This window comes from Mustela nivalis (genome assembly GCF_964662115.1).
Source record: "Mustela nivalis genome assembly, chromosome: 6".
Taxonomy (NCBI): domain Eukaryota; kingdom Metazoa; phylum Chordata; class Mammalia; order Carnivora; family Mustelidae; genus Mustela; species Mustela nivalis.
In genome coordinates this window covers 105,336,461-105,358,276 of record NC_139025.1, presented here as the reverse complement: position 1 = coordinate 105,358,276, position 21,816 = coordinate 105,336,461, and the positions used below count along the sequence as shown (strand labels likewise).

The following is a 21,816-nucleotide window of genomic DNA, read 5'->3' as shown; positions in this document are numbered from 1 at the left end:
TCCAGATGTAAACAGGTGACCCCTCAGCAGTGGAGAAAGCTCACAGACAGCGTTCACTGCTAAGGACACAACTCCACAGCGGCCACCATGCAAGCTCTGGGCAGTTACAGACGACAGCCACCAGGGTGACCCTTATGCCCCTGTCACTTTGGCCCTGAAGCTGGGGTCCAGGGAAGCACTGAGGGGGAAGACAGAACTTCAGTAACGAAGCCAGGGCAGCAGAATCTTGGAGAACGCCTCTCAAAAACAAAATTCTTGCTTCTCCCTTTTTGAGGGGTTCCAGGGAGACAACACAGCTGATGGTTATTTTTGTAGCCAGAAAACAAGTATGTATGAGTTGGGCGTGTGTGTATTCAGACAAATGCTTCTCCTGGAAGGCACTTCCCGGAATCCACACAATAGCGAAGCATGCTCTGAACTTCATTTGTGCCTTGAACAGCTCCCCAGGTGTAATGTACCTACTGCATCCTTGGGGGAAGTTTTCCTTCAGAAAATGCAACACCTAAGGAAAAGGGGCAGTGGGGGATAGCTGACTTGTATTGCCTTGGTTTCCTGCCGGGCTATTTCTTTAACAGAAACACTTGCAAAGTAAAATGAACCTTATTCCATTTTTATCCCAAAACTGTTGGATGGTAGATGGGACTTGGAAATCTGTATTCTGTTTTAAGCAAACCCGTGTGAGTTGAGCGTGAAGTGGGGGGGTGGGGTGAAAGGAATGGTGATGGGCAGATGGAAAGGTTTAGGGATGGACTCAGCAAGCATCATCCCACTTAGCTGTGGCTTTTTCCATGTATGCGGTTTCTCCTGAAGCCAAGAAGACAGGCATCGTCAGAGGAAGGAGTAAGGCAGGAAGCAAAAATAACCATTGGCTGTGGTGTCTCCCCGTGGCTGCTCACAGCACTTGGAAGTGTTCTCCTGTACAACCAGAAGAGTTCCTCGTCATCTCTTGCCACAGCTATTCCATATTTCTGAACCATTCCATCGAGATCTGGTGTCTCCCCTTAGAGACGGAAATCCAGGTAATGGAGACAATGAGGTGGGGGTGGGGAGCAGGGCACAACGTCAGACTCCAGCTGTATTTCTTCTCATCCCACCAAAGCACCAGAAATGCTAGGCCTTCTGATTTTGGCTCCAAGCAAGACTCAGTGTCCCAACAAAGTCCCTTCAGTGAGTATCTGTGTATTTCCTGTTACTAACTGTATTATTTTAATACTCTGTTTTTGAGGCATACAAACACAATGGGTAAGTGACACCATCAGACAACACATGGTTTATGGACAAGGCCAAACTTGCCGAGCTGTGCTAATAAAGTTAGTTAGGGCTGGCTCTCCCTTTACCTCTGTCACATACCAAATCCTTATTGGAGCTCTCGCATACAACATTGACAAACATTGTCCCCCTGCCCATGCCAGGCCTCCTCTTTTCTTTCCTGGTTTCTCTTGTTTGCAGTCTGAATTCATTCTCTCCATCATGGAGTTTAATACTGTAGACTTTAGTATGTTTTATGGGTTGGATTTGCCTTCAGATGTTTCCTCCCCCTTTATCACAGCTGTTCCTAAAGTAAGCAGGGCTTACGGAGTGACCGGGGCCACCGTGAGGATTCATATTTGTTTTGTGGCTAATGTTTACACAGTACCTGAAGCTGTCAGCAGAAAATCACTTCACTTCCCAAAGAAAGCACCTGTGCTGCCCGTGCAGGCGTTCTGCTCGTTCCAGTCATCTGCTGGGCCATTCTTAGGTTTATCGTGCAGAGTAACTTTAGAGAGAAGAAGGTTGCTTCAAGTGAATATTCCAGCTGGAGCTTCAAAGCAATACTGAACAAAACTACACAGGCAGAGAAGGGTGATCAACCTGAACTTTTATCACAGATCAAAATTTCCTTTCTATATTTTTAGAACCATCTCAAGGAAAGTATACAACAGCATTGGTAATGTTTATGGGCAACAAGCAGAATCACGAGGGTCTGAGAGATGTTTACAGATAAAGGAGCTTAAATAATTAACATCGTGGTACTCTCCTCCCTTCTTCATCCAGGAGAGTGAATATCTCTTGACAGGTCATACTCCTTTATGTGAGGCCATAACTCCAGATTACTCCAGATAACTGTATTGTTATTGAAAAGCCCATTCTAATTAAATACTTGTCTTAGAAACCCATGCCATTTACAAGTAACAACTCCTCAATATTCAACTTTCAGATATCCACTCAAATGCATAAGAAGATCCATATACTTCTTCTGTTATTTTTTAAAGCAAGGGATAATAGTGAGGGAAAACAAACACCAAAAAACTAAGAAAATAAAAAACAACAGTATCGATGGTAGACACCAGTTTGGGGCCGTGTGCTATGAATTTGCTGGCTCTCACATGGGTTTGCCGAGTTAGCCCTCCCCTAAATCCTAGGGTAGGTATTAACGTCCTTACATCAAATGAAGAAACTGGGGGGGGGGGTCATAGAGATTGAGTATTGTCCCCAAGGGCAAACGCTCTAAAGTGGAAAACCTGGAATTTGTCTCTGGGTCTCTCTCAATCCCAGATTCCTTCTACACTTCATGAGGTTTCTCAAATCAAAGAAAGGAAAAAGGGGATAAACTGGAAATTAAAGCCTGAAGTGTCCAAGGCGACAAAATCCAGGATTCTTGAGAGACATCACATTAACCATATTTTGAGTAAATATGTGTTTTCCTGCCATTGGATCAACTATGATGTGATTCAAACTGGCTTTTATGAAAGCCAAAGATACCAGATGGACTGTCTTTCAATCTGGTGTTTTTGTCATCTAAACATGGTCCTAGAAATCAAAACAAATAGAAACATAAAAACCACTTTTTTAAAATATGGGCCATCTCTGCTCTAGAATAAAGGCAAAGAACAAAAAAGCACCAACCAAAGTCAGTCCTAGAGGAGACTGGGCCTATTTTACCAGTAGAAAGGCAGACACCCATCCAGTTTCCTTCTGCAAAAAGTCACCAATCGCTGCTTCTGCCGAGTAGAGATAAAAATACCCTGATGTGATTGTCCAAAGGGCTTGTGACAGTATCCCGCTTGTTCAACCTTTCTATCTGCCTTCCTTCATGCCCCCTGACTTTTTTTTTTCTCTTGTGCCATGAAAATGTGAGGCCTTTAATGATCTACACTTGACAAGACTTGAAATTAACCTTTTAGTGAATAATTCACATTCAATGTGAAACAACAGAAGCAGTGTGATGTGACATTTTTGGTAGGTGAGCACATCAAAGGTGTCTGCCTCCACCGATCTCCCCGAGCACCCAAGGGGATCGCAGGCTGCCAGGTCTCCTTAGACTCGACAGCTAGAGGAAGACAGAGGAAGGAAGCACTGGTGAGATCCTCTACACTGGATACTCTCTGTAAAATGAAGACAATTTTTTTTTTTTTTTTGAAAGGACAATGGTATGACTATTTATTGTGCCTGGGAGGCAAGAGGGAGACAAACCTCAACATGCTGAAGTTGGGGGAAGTCTGGAGTCCTCTGTAAAAGATAGGAAGGTCTCTGCCAGACCCATTACAGAATGAGGGGAGGCTCTCAATAGATCATTCCTTTTGTTTCTCCCCTGGGCTTCTTAAGCTTCTCGAAGTTCTTCAAGATGATGTCATACAACACAGCATAAGCGTTGCGGATCTCCATGACCATCAGGCGGATATCGCGGTACTCTGCCTCATCGAGCTCGTGCACCAGCTGCCGAGAATCACCCACATGGGGCTGCTTGGCTGCTTTGGTCACCGCATCACCCCTCTCTGAGAAATACTTGGAGATTTGAGTGTGGAAGCCTTCCAGCGTGGTGTGAAGGGAGGTCATCAGCTCAAACACCTTCTCCTGGACAGCCACTCCAAAATTGTTCCCATCCTCAATCCGAGGTATCTGCAGCTGCAACCAGGTGGTGACCAGGTTGAGCTGCTCAATGACATCCTTGATCTCAGGCTTTAGACGATGAAGGAGAACCACGATCTTCTCATTGCAGTTCACTGGGCCACAAGGAGGACCTTTGTCTTCATCTTCCCCTTTCTTCTTTTCATCTTTGTCTTCCTTCTCCTGCTGTTTCTTCCGTTCCTCTTTCTCCTTCTCCTTAACTGGATCAGGCACTGGGATGTCCAACGGGGCCTTCAAATTACTCAGATTGGCTTCATTGAGAGACGGCTCCTTTAAAAATGCATCCAACTCAGAAATCTTCTTGGGGAAGTAGCTCCTCAGCAGGTTCTCTGTCTTGGTACACAGGTCTTCATGGAACACGTCCACCTTGGCTTGGGCTTCAGGCTGGACCCTGAGCATGGCCATGGCCGGGGCGGGGGGCCTAGCACCGCACGAGAAGCGGAGGGTGCACAGGGAAGGGAAAGCGAAAGCAGCTCTCACCACCCGCACGGCCTTCCTGGGTAGCCGGGGAACGGAGGTCAAATGAAGGCATTTTAACCCACTTCTAGTTCAGCCTTATGCACTTCATTATACCTGGCTTTCTAATATTCAAGCATAAAAGAGAAACCTGAGAATATTATTTCTGACTGTAAGCCCCCAAAAGCAGAAACCCATGAGCATGGAACTTCTAACCCCTCCACACTCAATCTTGATCTTTCCACCAGCATTTCTCAGAATGATCACATTTAGTATTTTCTGCCAGGAGGGCAACTGTCTTCAGCACTTCTTTAGATGACATGAGCATTTGTAAATGGTAAGCACATAAAATTTGGAGTCCGCTCACAACACTGTTGTATACTAATACAAGCAACAACAATTATGCTCATCTCTAAGGCACCCACCTTCTCGTGCCCCCTACTGTGTACAATGGCCACCTTGGAGGCATAGACATCTATAGAAACCTCTAGTTTCTTTGCCACTCCTACTTTTATTAAAACAGGGAGCTCAGGGGATAAAAAACCACTCAAAAGAACATTTGTCTTTGTACAAGGCCACCTTTGCAACCCATCACTAACTCTTTTGAGTCACCCAAATTTACTGAAAAATCACTGTTCTAATAGGTAACTTGGAACTCCAGTGTCCCCCAAATTTCTCTCTTTATTCAGTGATCCACGCTTCCGGGAAAAACACTGGTTGAAACACCCCACTATGAATATGAAAGCTCCAACAATGGGCAGTTAGTTCTAAACAAAGTTTAAGAAGAGATTCATTAACAGACTGAGTGGGACTAGGGATCCTATGGGGATCCTTGCAGGAGTATGGCTTGCGACTAACGGGATAGGGGATTTTCTGTCCTTTTCTTTTTTTTTTTAAAGATTTATTTACTTACTTATTTGACAGAGAGAGTGAGCACAGGCAGACAGAGTGGCAGGCAGAGGCAGAGGGAGAAGCAGGCTCCCCGCTGAGCAAGGAGCCCAATGTGGGACTTGATCCCAGGACGCTGGGATCATGACCTGAGCCGAAGGCAGCTGCTTAACCAACTGAGCCACCCAGGCGTCCCGGTTTTCTGTCCTTTTAAGGCTAGAGGAGTCAGGGAGGCCTCAAGGAAGATGATGGATTTCACTTAGACCTTGATGGGGCACCTGGATGGCCTGAAAGGGAGTGGAACAAGAGCAAAGTATGGGGCAGAGCATATAAGGCATGGCATGAGGCAGTGGGCAAAGAGCCAGATGGAAGGTCCTGCTTCCAGAAAGGGGAAGTCAGAAAGGAAGAGTGTAGCTGGACTGGAGGTGAGGCTGAGGTTCAGAGTTCATCCTCAAAGCCATGGGGAGCATCTAGTGATTGTAAGCACCCCTTCCCCATTTGCTGAGTGAGTGACTGTACATGAGATACTAGCTGGGAAGGAAGAAAATTTTCTAAGAAACACTAACCTTGCTTCAGTGGTTCAGGATGGACTGGAAGGAGTTGGTTCGAGGGCAAAGAAATCAGCTTAGGAAGGAAGAAAGGCAATATACAGGGAGAAAGTAGGAAAGCCCTGGGTTCAGAAAGTAGCAGAAGAAAGCGAGGGAATAACGTGAGGAACATCAGGATGTTTTCAGACTCACCGAACAGCATGGGGTGAGCTGGGGGACAGAAGACAAAAATTACCAAGAAACTAGGTTTTACACTGGGGCAACCAGCAGAATGTTTGGTGTGTACCTCACCTTGATGTTTACTCACCAGTAATTCATGATATTTAATTGTCATGGTGAAGGATAGTTCATTTTATGTTCCCTGCCTACCAAAAAATTATCACAATGCACCTATTTATTCCAATACCATTGTATGAGCAATTACTCTCACTTCTGGAAGAACAGAGGTTTGTAGAAATCTTCCTTACTCCTTTGGAAGTCTGTTTTGAGATACGTTACTGTATTTTACCTCAGTAGGATCTTTCCTCCCATAGGGAAATTAGAGTCCAGAATTTCCTGCTATTTATGGGCTGTAATAAAAGACCCTTCTCAATTTTCTTTACCGATCCTGTCCCAAAGTGGAATTATGCTAAAAGCTGGGACAAGCCCAGTGGTATCAAGGAGAAAAAGCAAAGTAGATTCAAAGATCCAGTTTTGGCAGCCAACAGGTCTAATCGCGAGAAAAGGGATTCGTTTACTTTAAATAATGATGTAATTCATAAACTATGATGGAGTCAAAACACCACAGTTCTGTATTTGAAAAACACAATCTATGTCTTTCTAGTAAGTGCCACCTGACTTTAGATGGAGGCAGAGGTGTCCCTATGATCTGACTAATCCTCACCTCCTAGTGCAGGATGTGGTTCCAGAGAGGAACCCAGTACATGCTTGTTAAGTGAATAGATTGTAAGCTAACTTCATGCAGTTTTCACACTTTTTAGGCTCCCCCCACCAACATCTGGCATCCAATGAAGCAAAAGTGAGCACCTGATAATCATGTCCCCTGGTCCTCTGGCATCCAGACTCCCACTTCACATATCCTCTTGGCTCACCTTCCCTTTCTCATTCTGTTCACTGTAGGAGCCCGCTTCTCCCTGGCCTGGTCCCAGTGGTTGCCATGACAACACACCCTAAGAGCAGGCACTTGACAGGGGCCTTCCCCGGACATGCTAGGGCAGGAGGGAGTGTGGCAGACCCCATGGCCCATAGCAGGGAATGAAAGGATGAGATTCCAACCAGAGTTGACAACCCCTTTCTTGGCCATAGATCACCACTGGCTGCGCAAACAGGGGGCTCCATCACTAGAATTTTTGGCTTTCTCGTCCAGAGTACACGTGACAAATGTAGCTTGGGAGAGGTCAGTGGTTACATCACCTAGCACTTTTTTAAAAAAACTATTTTATTTTACTTATTTATTTAAGATTTTTATTTATTCATTTAAGAGACAGAGAGAGACAGAGACAGAGTGTGTGTACCCAAGCTGGGGGAGGAGTAGAGGTAGAGAGAGAATCTGAAGCAGACTCCCTACTGAGTGTGGAGCCCGACCCCGGACTCTGGGTTTGATCCCATGACCCTGAGACCACAATGACCTGAACAGAAACCAAGAGTCGGCTGCCCAACTGACTGAGCTATGCAGGTGCTCCTCTAGCTCTTTTTATTAAAACAAGGGAAAGGTTAGAATCCAACATCAAAGACCATTTAAAATATCCAGACTGGAGCTAAAAGCAGACATGTCCCAAGTCCTTAAGGGGGAGGAGCTATCTTTCTTCCCCCTGGAGTTTGGCCTTAGACGACAGGGTAGGCAATGCTATTGGGGTGATGCGGGTATAGCAGGCAGGCTGATGCGGGGGCGGGGATGGTATTGGGAGGGTGCTGCTGGCACAGGGCAGACAAGCTTCTGGCCTCATCCCTCATTCTACAGTATAATATCCTGATTTTAAGTTTTCTTATGCACCAGCCCCAAAGCCCTTTGTGATTTATTTATTCATCCCTAGGTAAAGTGAAAATAATCACAGTTTACACAGCCTTTCTCTAATTACAAGGATTAAAAGGAAATTTTAGTCCATGCTTTAGTTGCTGGGCAGAGGAGGCCTGCAAATAGATAGGTTCTTATTAACTACTATATCAGCTCATACAGTATGGTGCATACAGTAAGCGCTCAACAAATGTTGATGAGCTGAAGATAAAGGCCAGAGGGGACACTGCCACCTCTTTACTGGGTCTTCCCTGCTTGGAACACCTGACCATGCACAAGGCCGATGGCACATCTTCAACAGGAACAAAGGCTTGTGTCCACACTCAGGGCTTTTACTGTTGGGTTTGGCTAAACTGGGCTATACTTCCTACTCCTTGTTTCTTTCTTAGACTGGTCCTTAAGATCCAGCTCAAGGTTCTTCTCGGGGCCCCTCTACTCTCCGCTATCTTCCCCTCCTCTGCAATGCTATACTGCTTACTGATTCACATTTCATTTGGAACTTCCCAGGCAGAGGAAGCGAGCAGCCCCTTTTGCCCCACTTACAGGCTCCCCCTTACTTAGGTGATAAACCCCTCACTTAGGTGATAAACTCCAAGAGTGCCACAGGGTGGCTCCAGGCCAGCCACACAGATGATCCCAGTCCCCACACCCCAAACAAGTGACCCAGATGCTGATGAAAGGAAGTCATGTATTTACCTCTGCTCCCTTGGCCGGAAGGGGGGATTCCTCTGGATCAGTGTTTCCCTGCAGAGGCCTCTGGGAGCCCTGAAAACCAAGTCTGTCCCAATAGATAAAAAATTATAACCAAGCCTAGTGTGGGAGCTGCCTGAGGTCAGCAGAGCACTGTGGGGGGGGGGGGACCCCAGTCTGGAAGGAATCAGGGGAGACATCTCAGAGGAGGGAGCTTGAGTGGAGCATTGAAAACCAGGAGCAATGGCCCAGCAGAGCAGAGCTGGGAGGGTGTTTTGGGCAGAGGGAACAGCTTGGATAAAGGCTCCGCACGTTTATAACTACTGCTTCTCAGATGATCAGCCTCAAGGAGTCCCTGGGCAGGATTTGCATTTCCTGGGTATGATAATTTATGCATTCAGTGTCCACATGGCATTCCTATCTGGAGTGAGGACAGTGATTATACTCTCTCCTCTCCCAAATGCATGGGGACAGACAGAAGCTCGTGTCCTCAGGGAAATGTGGTCTCCATCTCCACGAGGTATTTAGAGGTATTTACATGCTCTCTATCAAGGTTTAGGGAGTGCTGCTCACAAAAACCGGGGAGTAAGACATCCCACTTCAGGTGAGCGCTTTCTCCATACTTAATTTTTCTAACTTATTACCATGATCTGAAAAGGACAGAATTTCCACAGCTCCAGTAAATTACCCAAGCCTGAGACCCAGAGCACAAGAGGACAGTTGTGTCAGGTGTGAAGAGTGAGCATTCTAATCAGGTGTGCTGATTGGTGTGCTTGCTGACCTGCAGGACACACCAGCTGGCCTCGAGAAGCCTATAAATCAAGACACACCATGCAACGGCCCCACCACCAACACAGCTTCTCCTTAGAGACTAAATAATATTCAGTGTCTTCACTTTGTGGAGCTGCTGCTGTTCTAACTGAAAACTCAGATTCCACAGAAAATACAGATTCTCATCATTTTTGGATATGTTACCAGGAACAAGATTATGAAAAACATGGTGGCAGTGAGGGGAAAGGGGCACTACTGCCCAGGGAGAACACCCTAGAATAGCTATACTCTATGCATTTAACTAAAGTAAAAAGTAAAAAGTTACTTAATCTAGAACCCAGTGTTCAGTGAACGTTTAACACACTTTATCTTTTGTCATCTAAAGTAAAGTGTAATTCAGATAAGGTGACCTGAACTGTATCTGTGCAAAAGGAATTTTTGTGGTTTCTCAACATGATCAATAGTCTAATAAGTTATAAAATAATATCCTGGAATCAGACTGGCCTGCTTGAAATCTTTGGTCTTCTATCTGCCAGTTGAATCTCCTAGGAAAGGTTCTTAAAAGTTTCTCAAGCCTGAGCCTCCTCATCTTTAAAATATGGACAGTTACTTGCGCAGGTCAGCCAAGAGGATCAGATGGCTAATGTATACACAGTGTTTAATGCACTGCCTGGCTCCTGGTATGTGCTCAGTAAATACTAACTACTGTGGTTCTAAAATAATAAGAAGACTAATGGGCGGCTTTTCACCTTAAAAATCCCAGCCCATTTCAAATCAGGTTTTCCAGTGAAAAGAGTGAAAAATGAACCAGCATTACAAAATAAATTAAAAGCACATTTGGCCTAGCTCTTGAAAATGCAGAAACAGGGCCCAGTTCTGGTCCTGGACCTGAAGTACATTTTGGTGACGCCTTCGGCATATCACCTCACCTTGCTGTGCCTCCCCTGGGCTTCCATAAAAAATGTTTGTAGATGTAGCTGGTGCTGGTGATATCACCAGTCCCTTTGAGCCGTAACATCCTGGAGTTAACCTCTAGAGTAGCTGTGATGGCAAAGGTCAATGCAGCGCATTTTATGAGCTTTAATCAGAGAACAGAGTGATGGGGCCCACTGGCCACATTGCGTCATTAGACACCACCACCCCCTATCTGCAGGGAGGGAGCATCTGGGTATGGTTACGCAATTGCATTCTGAAGGGACAGGCCCCGATGCACGTCACATGCTTGAGACCAACTTTGATTCCCGTGAGCCACTGCTTCCACCTAAGAAAACTGCCTAGGTAATTTTAGTCTGTACTTTCTCAGCACCATCTATGCAAACAGCCTTTTATTTTTGCAATACAAAGGGCATGTCTGCATGGCCCATTCTTGTGGGCTATATATATCAATTACTGAGCTATACTCTATCCTACTTAGGCCATAATCCAGTCCTCACACACAGCCTAAATTCCCAGTGCAAATTTTAGGGTTCACAAACTTAGACTGTTTGAGAGCATGCATAGGGAGCTTTTTGAAAATGCGGACCCTCCCCCCTTCATACTAATTCTGTAAATCTATGGTGGTTCCCAGGGCTGTGCTGCTTTAACGTCAAATTCCTCTGACGTCAGTGGTGCACAGTGTAAATAACATTTTTCAGGATTCATCATGGATAGTTTTGGAGAGCCCATGCAGACGGCTGAGAAAGTACCATTACCTGAACTAAGGCTTCCCCCTAGTCTTCAGGCAGCAAAAAAAAAAAAACTATTACACAATCTGCTCATCTTCTTTCTGGCACAGAAGTAAAATTCTAGTATTTATGATGCAATCTGACCAATCTGACTTGGGAGCAATTAGCACTCCTCAAGTTCCCCACCTCACCCTGTGTCCCCTCATACTTAAGCTGCTTCATTGCTTGCCCTGGGCTAGTTACTGACTCTTCTCTATCTGCCCGCATAGAGTCTAAAAAAAGAATCTCAGTGTTCGGAATACATCAAGCTTGGAGAATCAGAGTCCAAAGAAATTTTGTAAAGGATGTATTTACGTCTCCAGGAGTTTTCACAAACTATCAGTAGTGTTATCATCCAAAGCTCCTTTCAAAAGTCCCCTTCTTCCAGGAAGCTATCCTTGAAAAGAACCCCTCCCCCATAGTGTTTTCCATTGCCCTTTAAGGGCTAACAAACTATCCCTAGGAAAACCTGAAACACAGGTAGCAGGTATCCTCATGCACCGTAACTGCTCAAGACTGTGAACTCCGTGGGGCGCCTGGGTGGCTCAGTGGGTTGAGCCGCTGCCTTCGGCTCAGGTCATGATCTCAGGGTCCTGGGATCGAGTCCCGCATCGGGCTCTCTGCTCGGCGGGGAGCCTGCTTCCCTCTGTCTCTCTGCCTGCCTCTCCGACTACTTGTGGTTTCTCTCTGTCAAATAAATAAATAAAATCTTTAAAAAAAAAAAAAAAAAAAAAGACTGTGAGCTTCTTGCCAGTAGGCACCACATTAACTTTACATCTTCAGCTCCCCCCTGCCTAGCCAGGGTCATTTTTAATGATCTGGATTCAACTGCCCTTTCTCCAAGAGACCCTGCTCTGACTCAAGTCGACACCCCTTACTATAGCTCATGGCACCATCCCCCTCTCTTTGTAACACTTAATGTAGCTGCCATATCCCAGCATTTTAGTGACTGGATGATCAATGTCTCTCTCGGTCCTCTACTAGTTCCATGAGGACAACAAAGGAGACTGACATAAAGCACTCAAAAACCAACTCATGAATCAATGAAAGGACTACGAGGTCAATGATGTTGTCCTTGCAGAGGCTGGTAAGAGCAGTACGTGGACAGTTCCACCTCGGATAAGCTGTTGGATCTTAGGTGCTTTCTGCTCTTACGTTCAAGGAATCTAGCATAAACCTCATGCTGGTACAAATTTGACTGCAAAACTGGGGGACAAAAGGTCTCTCAGAGCCCAAGAATGGTATGCCAAGATCTCGTTTTCATCGCATAATCCATTCCTTTCATGTAAGACTCTGGTCTGAGTTTAGTCTGACTATAGTTCATATTCTCCAATGACTTCTCTGTTCTACCCAAAAAGCAGAGAACTTTTCTACCATGGCTGGTGTTCCCTTCAAGATTGGTTGCAGTTTGGTTGAAGTATCCTAGCAGAAAGCTGATGACTGAATCAAAGCCCCTCTTCTGGAGTAGGATTTTGGTCATTCTCTTGTGCTTACTTGTCTGAGAAATTTACTAAGTCTAGTATTTTTTGTTGTTGTTGTAAGCACTTCTTTTGCAGGAGTTTACTGGCTCTCATCTACATTCCAAGCTATCTATCAGCTTTTAAAAGAGGTTAGTGATTCCAAAATTGGTAGACAGGTACTATGGAAACAGACAGAGATAGCAGTTATAAGCCCTAACAACATCAGGACAAAAACTTGAGAATATTAAGTATTTACTACAAAATTAGGGCTTCACCAGAAGAAACTGGTTGTTCAGGTTTTTGTTTTGGAGCAAATGATAAAGATCTAGGGAGCCTAGGGCCTATACAATAGTGAGAAATGGTGGCATATTCCTCAAAATATAGAACATCCTTTCAAGAGGTTCAGGTTTTTGGTTGGTGTTGTTTTGTGTTACACCCAAGTAGTTAAAAGTATGGTTTCTCAAGTCCAGAGGTCCAAACCTTCCTTGTTCTAGATCCACATGCCCTGAAAGAAAAGGGTTAGTAAGATCAGAAAAAACAATGATGGGAGATAGGATGGACCTTACTGCACTGAGGCACTGAGGCATTTCTGGAAGTCACATTAAGGTACAATTAAGGGAGGGAATCAGTTCACACTTCATTTTAATATCAAGAGGCCCAAGATCTAGCCAACATACTTCCAGTTCTCCCAGTTAACCATGTATACGTCAATCTAAACTTGTAAACTTTAATTTTTAACCCGTACTTCTATCAGATTTTGTAAAAAAATAAAATATCAATGATGTGGTTGATGACAATCAATGTGATGGTAGTCATCTGTTAAATATTTGACTAAGTTTCGAATTACAGCAAACGTTCCACATATATATCTCATTTAATAATTGTAAAACTATTTTAAAATTGTGATTTCCTCCTTTTTCAGTAAGAAAATCAGGAATCAGAATGATTACGAATGACTATGGTCAGGTAATTAAACGGTAAAACAAGGATTTGAACACTGATGTTCTTATCTAATATACTTCTACCCTCAAAGTATGTCCTGCCACCATGTTTAGTGAATAAGTCTAGGTTCACACTCTTCTACCTACTATGATCACAGAGGTCTCCTTCCCATTTATTCTTTACTTCCTAAATAAAGTATATTTATTTGCCTCAAGTGGTATACCTAGAATCCCTTAGTTACTTCAATTATCCCTCTCAGAGATTTCCTTTGTTTGGTCAGAGTGTTCTTAAGGCACACTGGTCCGGCTATAAATTACATCACCTATGGCCACAGACACACTTTTGATTCTGATTCTAGTGCCTCCATAATTACATCCAATACTTGTTCTGTCTTTTTGGCCATAACCAACTTCTGGTCAGTCTTCTGAGATTTGTCTGCAATGATTTAAAGCCCATTTACTGGGTTAGCACCTAGAATTCTGGCTGCTCATCTCCAAGTGCAATTTTTTTCCAAGTTTTTTTTTTTTTTCATATGCTTTGTTGATACAGATGCTTTTTTGCCTCTTTCCAGCACACCTGGCCCATGATAGTTTAGCATTTTGCTGCTACAAAGATCCAGAAGTTTCACTACACATACAATTAGGTAAGAGTTAAATTGGATCATCCCTCACCAATGCCTAAGTGTTTGTACTGTTTATTGCTCTCCATTCAGAGAAAGGACATCGTATATCTACCCATTGTTTCCTGGCTGCAGGATTCTCTCCACCCTTGAGAATGTTTCTTCTGATACCATGATCATTAACAACTGTAGTGGGAGGAAACATCTGACTGAAAAAATTCACTATGTCAATTGCTTTCATTTGCCAAATTCTCATGCTAATTGCTCAATTGTTCCACATTCTTTGACATCTCAGGCTTGCCTCTGACTTCAGAATCTATCATTGTGCTAGGCATCTGAATCCACAAGCAAGCCAGAGCAGGTGGCTGCCTAACTGTCCTGTAAGTCTGACCCCACTATTTAGTCAATGCAGACCATTCTGGGCACAAGGGGATTACTTTTCTTACATCAAGAGTCTCGGCTAGTGGGAATGATCACATTCACCCATGCATCTATTTGGGCGTCCTAATCTTTAGCTTTACCTCATTTAGCTCTAGCTCTGCAACCCATCCCCCAATTAAAGAGCAAAATATTTTACTGGGCACAGAAGCAGTTAAAGCCATTCCTTCACAGCGTAAGACATAGAAACAAGTAATCTTGAAAAAACAAAGAGAAATTAGCCTGATAATGAAAAACCACCAAAAGCAATTTACAAACTATTCCCCTGACAGTATATAAACTCAATATACTGTACATAACTCACGGTTGTTTTTCTTTTTTTTTTTTTTTATTCTTCCCTTCTAATCATATGTCTTTCTAGCTGCAATACTGACACCTGAATCTCTTTTTCACTGTTTCAGAAGGATATACAGTAGCAAACCCCGCTATGCACTGAATGAAGTTAATGACTTGTATTATTTATTCAATGGACTGACTCTGGTAATTAAAAAAATAAAAAGGTCAATCAAGCAGTTGTGAAACCAAATATTCAGGGAATCCAAGCACTTGTGTAAAAGCTAAATTTGTTGCTGTGTGCCCTTTAATAAACGGCTTTGGTGATCACCACATTAAAAAAAGGGAACTTACATGGTAAAACTATTATTTCCTTAAGAACTATGCAAGCCAAGAAAAAACTTTTCCAAAATCAAATTGGGTGGAGAATACAATAAACGGGGAGCCATGATATCCCGAAGGAGAGAAAATCAAGAAGAAATTTTAGAAAGGATAACAAATGAGTTTAGCGAAGTCACAATAAGAGAGGGCAGACAAAATAAAGGCAGCGGATGTAGTGTCCAGGGAAAGAGGAAGGGGCGAGTGGAAACAGCTGGAATTGTTCAGCTGTGTCAACATTCGGCTGTTTCACAGATTGACTAGCAAAGTGTCATCTGAAACCAATTACATTCCCAAAACCCCACGGACCCAGTTCATAACATTGATTAATCCACATTGTGAAAAAGTCCCCAAGCAAAACTAGAACAGCTGTCAGCCCTTGGAGCTCAAAATACAGCAAATGCTTAAGAAAAAAAAAATAATAATAATAAAAATAAATAAATAAATAAAGATAATGAAGGAAAAAAAAGTTCCTCTTGGAATTTTAAGGTTTTCTTTTTTTTTTTTTTTCCAGAAAGTGTGCCCACTGAAACAGAAGATAAATTCACAATTGCTCTTACCTGTCTGAGGACTGATTGTAATTAGAAAAGGAGGGGGTCACATTAAAATAAACCCGAAGTCCATTCCCCAAATCAGGTATGACTGCCTCCAAGTCTGTAATACCCTGGGTCTTTCTGCTCCCTTCTGGGAATAACATTATGCATTTCAATTTTTTTATGTTTATTTTTTTCCCCTTCTCATTATTTTAAATGTATTCACCTACCTCCTTTGGGCCAATCAAAATAAAGTTAATATATTTTCTAATAAAGAAATCTTTTTTATGCCCTTTATTACATTTCACAGAGGTAAAGGCATGCACAAAGTTCTTTATTTGCTAACATCTAACTTGAGTGAGAGTCAAACATACAAATGGCCAGCACACCCCTTTGACGTGCCTGTTAGCTGCACAGGGCCTGAGAAGGTGTTGGTGAAGCCTTGGCCTCGTGACTGAAACTCCTACAGCCCCACATCGAGCCACCAGGTGCTTCAGAGAAAACCCCCATATCATATAAATGGTCATGAAAGGCTCCTTGAGGAGTCTTCATTTCTGTCGATCTTGGCCTGCAATCTCCACCTTGAGGAGGCAGAAATTGTGCAAGCCTCTCATCCTTTGTATGGACTTTTCCCACAGAAATAAAATATGTGCTTATTCCTTTGTTCACTCAGTCAGCAAACATCCATTGAACATCTACTCTAGATCAAACACTGGGTCTCAGCATGTGAATTCTATGTATGAATAAACCAAACCACTGAAAGCTTTAGTGACCTGCCTAGGGCCAAACAACTAGAAGTGCTACAGTTTTGGGACTCAAACCCAGGGCCATACGATATCTAATTCTCTGCTCTTTCCAAAAAACCACATTACTACATTGTGCTCAACAAAGATTTTCATAAGCTAGTCGGGGAGCCCAAAAGCATGCAAAATATAGATCCTACAGGGAAATACATTCTGAGTTAGAAAAAAAAAAAAAACCTGGGTACAAATTGGACTTTAAGAACATAAGCGGTTTATATATTCAGATTACACTCTACTTTTGCTCCTTCCTCTCTAAATACCCCATTAGTAATCTAATGGTCTCCTCTGCTGAAATGCCACTCTGCAAGTGTTATGAAACTGGAGAATGTCTTTGATACATGGATCCTTTTCCTCTGAATACTTCATGTTTGGGTCTTCTACTCATTATTATCACTAAGACCAGGTATTTCTCTCTACTTCAAACCATTCAGAGAAATACAAACTTTGATTCCATTGGTGTATCCTTGGACTTGGTGGGGGAGATGAGATAAAAGCCCACAATCCACAATTCACGGTATAAGGCAAAGGAATCCAAGCTTACTCTTTGGATTTCAGAACTGGGGATCAAGGTTAATAGCAACAAACTATTTTCAATGTCAAGAAATATTGTTACTAAATACTGTTCTCGAAACAGTAACATTTTCAGAGATTTGTGGTAGGCAATATCTACAGTGAGTTTTGAAAAATCTGGAGGTGTCTCAACTCACCAAGATGAGAGTGGGGGCAGGACATACAGAGACAAATTCTTACTGAATTAGTCTCTAGACAGATCCTCCAATTCTTTCTAATATATATATATATATATATATATTTTTTTTTTTTTAACCTTAGAGGATATTTATAATTATAGTTTTTAAATGCTCATGATGTCACAGAGCAAGAACACCAATTGCTCCCAACAGAACTCTAACTACAGTACATGTTTGTAAGAGCAAATTACTGTTTATAAATGGACATGATTATAAATGAGGGGAAGAAGTTACAAATGATATGTTACTGAAAGAAAGCCAAAACACTTTCATTTCGTTCTTTCATGAAAAGATGGTATCACCTGCATGCTATCCCCCTTCTCTCAGTACACCCTGCCCTGTGGACATGGGCACTGATAAGCCTATAAGAAATACAGCAGTTTCTATTTTTATGTCATGATCAAATAATACCGAGTGAAAAAAGCAAAATCACTCACATTTCCACATTTCAAGCTACTCTAAGAATCATTAGAGTAGAAATATTGTAACTTTAAATGCTGAATGGAGAAATTATCTGTCCAAAGAACTACATACATCTATGACTTTCAAATAAGTCTATCCTAAAAGGTCTACCATTTAACAAAAAATTGCACCTTAAAAGAACACAAATGGCATTTTATGTAAAGTGGGGTCTTTAGTCTGCACAATTTGATTGTTTTAAAAAGTCACTATGGGCCCCAGAGTGGCTCAGTCAGTTGAGCGTCACATGCTCAACTGACTGAAATCTCACTCGTGATTTCACTTTAGGTCAATCTCAGGGTTAAGAGATTAAGACCCACATCAGGCTCCATGCTCAGTGCAGAGTCTGATTGTCCCTCTCCCTCTGCTCCTACACCCTCCTTGCTAAAATAAATAAAATCTTCACAAGGAAAGTCACTGTGAGCTATATATATTATTTTTTTTAATCCTAGGTGTGATATCTGCAAATAGGTATGAAGGGTTTCTTGGCCAGCAATTTCTACCTTATAAAGCCTAGCCAGCACCCCTGCCCTGGAAACAGCACTTTTCTGAACTAATGGAGATCTCAGGCTACCATATGACCCTAATAAGGACTGAGGGATCATAATGACAGTACCTTTCTTGGTTCTAAAACTGTTTTTGAAGATTAAGTAAGTTAATACATGGAAAGCACTCAGAGCAGGGCACAGGCTGTAGGAAAACTGTTGGGATATGGTAAGTGTTCCAAGTCAGTGTTTCCATTTCAGAGTCCCAGGAAAATTGAGGTCCAGGCATTTAGGTGCAGACAGACCCAAGGTTGTTTGTAGCAAATGAAGAAAAGACTATAAAGGTATGGTTTCCTATCCACTCCTTACCATCATCATATGCACCTTTTCTTCACTCCCTGTAGAAAAGGGACCTAAAGCAGACGGTCCATGAATGCTCTGAACTACAACTGGTAAAGGCCTGGAAATGCTCTCTTCTCTCTTGCCTCTATGCTATAAATGGCTCCTCTGAGCAGTGTGGTGAGGTTTGTATGCTAAGGGGCTTCTGTTTGATTGTGAGGCAAGGGAGAGGGCAGCGAGCAGGTATACTATTCGTCACAACAAGCTGACTTACTGCTCCTGTTTTATTTAAAACCAAGACACTCAATGACCCTGTGGGATTATTAACAGCTCCCATCTCAAAAGCATGGACTCTCTCAGGTTTGGCATGGTTATTAAAGGTTGTCTGGGCCGGCTTCCTTGCAGCGCTATCACTCACTGCACAGTGGTTTCAATTTCTCAGATGGCATGAACTGCCTAAACATCACCACTGCTTATATTGCAGGGCTGTGACTTGCCACAACCCAAGGGATTTTTGATGATGTTAGCCTAGGGGATAAAGAGAAATGGGCTTGGGGAGAGTGGTGGGAAAATAAAGAAACAAAAAAATTCCCAGAGCTGAAGTTCTCATCTCAATTTGTCAGGTACTGACTTAAAGTAAATATTAAACAGAAACTGGGTGGTGACAGCTTCTCGAGTTGTCTCCTATATCAGTATCATTATGCTTCACCCGTTCTTTAGACTGAGCATAGGCAGTCCCTGTAAAAGAAATGGGGTTTTCTGGAGTTCCTCAATTTCTCCACTGTGTTTTCCTGCCACAAATGCCAACCATTGCCAAGTTCATTGCTAAATTTCAACAGTTTATGACTCACTCTTTTTCCAGACTATCAGGCAGTCCATCTCAATGAACAGAAGATAGTGTTTCTTGCTACCAGAACTTTGCGTTTCTGCTCATAACTGAACTCTAAAATGTAGGATGGCTTTAAGGGTCCAAAGGCTTTCTACTCTAGAACAAGGGCACCTGCAGAATGAAGCCTGGGTACATTTTGTGAATGGTGTGCTTGCTATTTATCATAAGGAGCACCAGGACCTCCACAGCCATGCCAGTGTTCTTTGACATCACCACTCTTTGGGAACAGTTGAAAGGATAAGCCCATGCCTTTAAAGGCAGCCTTAGCTGCAATGCTTGATGTATTTGTGCTACCTTTTGTTGGCAACCCTAAAAAAACAAGCCCAAAGAATGACAGCAGTGATGGTCATGAGGGAAACCACTTGAAGAATAAAAATATCTACAAGCTATCCATAAAGGAGTTAGATAACTCAAAGCCACAAATTAAAAACCTACTCTATACTAGACCCTGCCCTGAAGTCACCAAAGGTCCACTGAATGATACAGAGTCAGAAACAGAATTGGGATATCGGCAATGATCCTGTTGCTCCAAAAAGAAAATATTGCTTCTAAACTGAACTCTAGGTGGGATACCTGCAAAAAGATATGAAGGAATTCTTGGCCAGAAATGCTGTGCTTCTGGTCTGAAATTTACCCTGAAATTGAAATGCTGCTAAGGAAACAGACAATTTCTACCAGCTCCTTACAATTTATCAAAATGATCTTCTTTCCCCCAAATTGTCTTCCTTCCCAAAGGACTGTGTAAAAATTTTCATTATTCTGCTGGACTATTCCAGGGGAAAGTATGACAATGGCAGACTTCTGGGAAACTCAACAGTTTAAGCTCCACCCTGTTTGTGTCAGGTGTGGTTAGGGTCATGGTTCCCAACAGTGTGCTGCAGCAACCTCTTAGGAAAGCCACAAATATTTTCAAATTTCCAGGGTCACACAGTGATCTCTGTGAGGGAGCACAGACTACAAATATTGAGTTTTTGAAACTATTAATAAACGTTAGGTATTTCTCTTGGTCTGGGGGTGAAAACTTTAGTGGCACACAAAGACACCATGAGCTGAGCAAGTTTGTGAACCTTAGAAATTTGGGTGGGGGTTGGGGGAGCTTTCTCTGTCAGACCTAATGTCTTTAGATAGCAGGCCTAAGTGTATCTACTTCTCAAGGTCACCTTTCTTGGACTACTTAATAGATTTAATCTTTGTATAACATGTCACTTTGGATTTAGTAAGAAACAATGGTCCTGCCAGACTGCAGTTAGAGAAAGTCTTGGGATGTCCTTCAACCGTGTTATGTGCCTGGCACATAGTAGGTGCTCAGTAAGTGTTAGTAGTGAGAATTGGGCTGGGGGAGTGATGGTTGTCATGTTTAACTCCACCCAAACTTAGCTGTTGACTTAAAAAACCACACACTATATCTGAACTCCTTCTTTTCTCATTTTCACCCCAAGAACCAAGGGTTGCAACGAGCTGTGGAGCTGAGTAAAACTGAGTTTGTCAGTCTAAGTTATAATATGCAAAGAAGTAGGACAAAATCACATCCTATCCAAGGAACACAAGGGCTGTGAGGTGTGCTCACACATTACACACATAGGCCACCATGTAGAAAGCACCCTCTCCAGTTGTCTAGACACAACCTGCACTACTTTATGCAGTGGCCCTGTTCAAAATACCTACAGTTGTCTGATAAATGGGACAGGAGGAGCGTCCGCAGTCAATGGTCATGTCTATCACTAGATAAGTGTTAGCACTATAGAAATGGTTAAATGGGATGTGCGATGAGAGGCCCAGGCAGAGTTAACCACCAGGGGAAAGGCTCTCATTTTCTGGTATGCTGGGGTGAAGGAAGGGCTCCAGCCCTAAGAGATGGCAGGACACCACAATCTAAGCAGAATGGCAGTTGTGGGGATCAGGCACATACATAGGCCTCGGTGGCTATAGTTTGTAGGCTGAGAAGAAGGAGGAGGGGTGGGGTAGCATCAAGGCACAATCAGGTCCCATGTAGTAGTGGTGGGATTAGGCTTTCTGATGTATTGCCATGTTGGCCCAAAATGTATTCTATCCCCAGCATTTCTGGCCTACTGAATCCACCCATTCAACAGGCCTAAGGCCATCACATAGGTCACACATAGCAGCCACTGTCTGAAGCATTCATTTATAAGCCCCCTCCCATCTTGTTTTGATGAGTGCTTTCTCCTATCTGATGCCTTAAATTTCCTCTTGACCTTCACCTTTCATTCTATTTTCCTTTCTGCCCACTCCCTTGGAATTGTCTCAGCACCATGAGTCTAACTAAGCTGAGCTAGTTTGCTACCTACCCTGACCACCAAGCCCCATCCCTACCCACGAGGCAGATAAGAGCCAAACTCACCAATGAGGGGGTGCTCAGGGCCCACTGTTAGCCATGGCACTGGGGAATTGGGGAGAAGAAATACTAAACGCAATAACTCACACATATACATTGTTAACATTTTCAGAGTGCTTGCTTTTTAGCTAATGAGGA

General features: G+C 43.0%; 1 protein-coding gene and 1 pseudogene across 2 annotated transcripts in view; both read right to left on the bottom strand.

The window, feature by feature from the left end:
- RORA (RAR related orphan receptor A) overlaps nt 1-21,816 on the bottom strand; it is a 710,090-nt gene that overhangs the window by 534,118 nt on the left and 154,156 nt on the right. The gene's annotated exons all lie outside the window — the stretch shown is intronic.
- LOC309866230 (proteasome activator complex subunit 1 pseudogene) lies at nt 3,407-4,402 on the bottom strand (annotated as a pseudogene). Its single transcript has one exon. The product of its transcript is annotated as a proteasome activator complex subunit 1 pseudogene (transcript).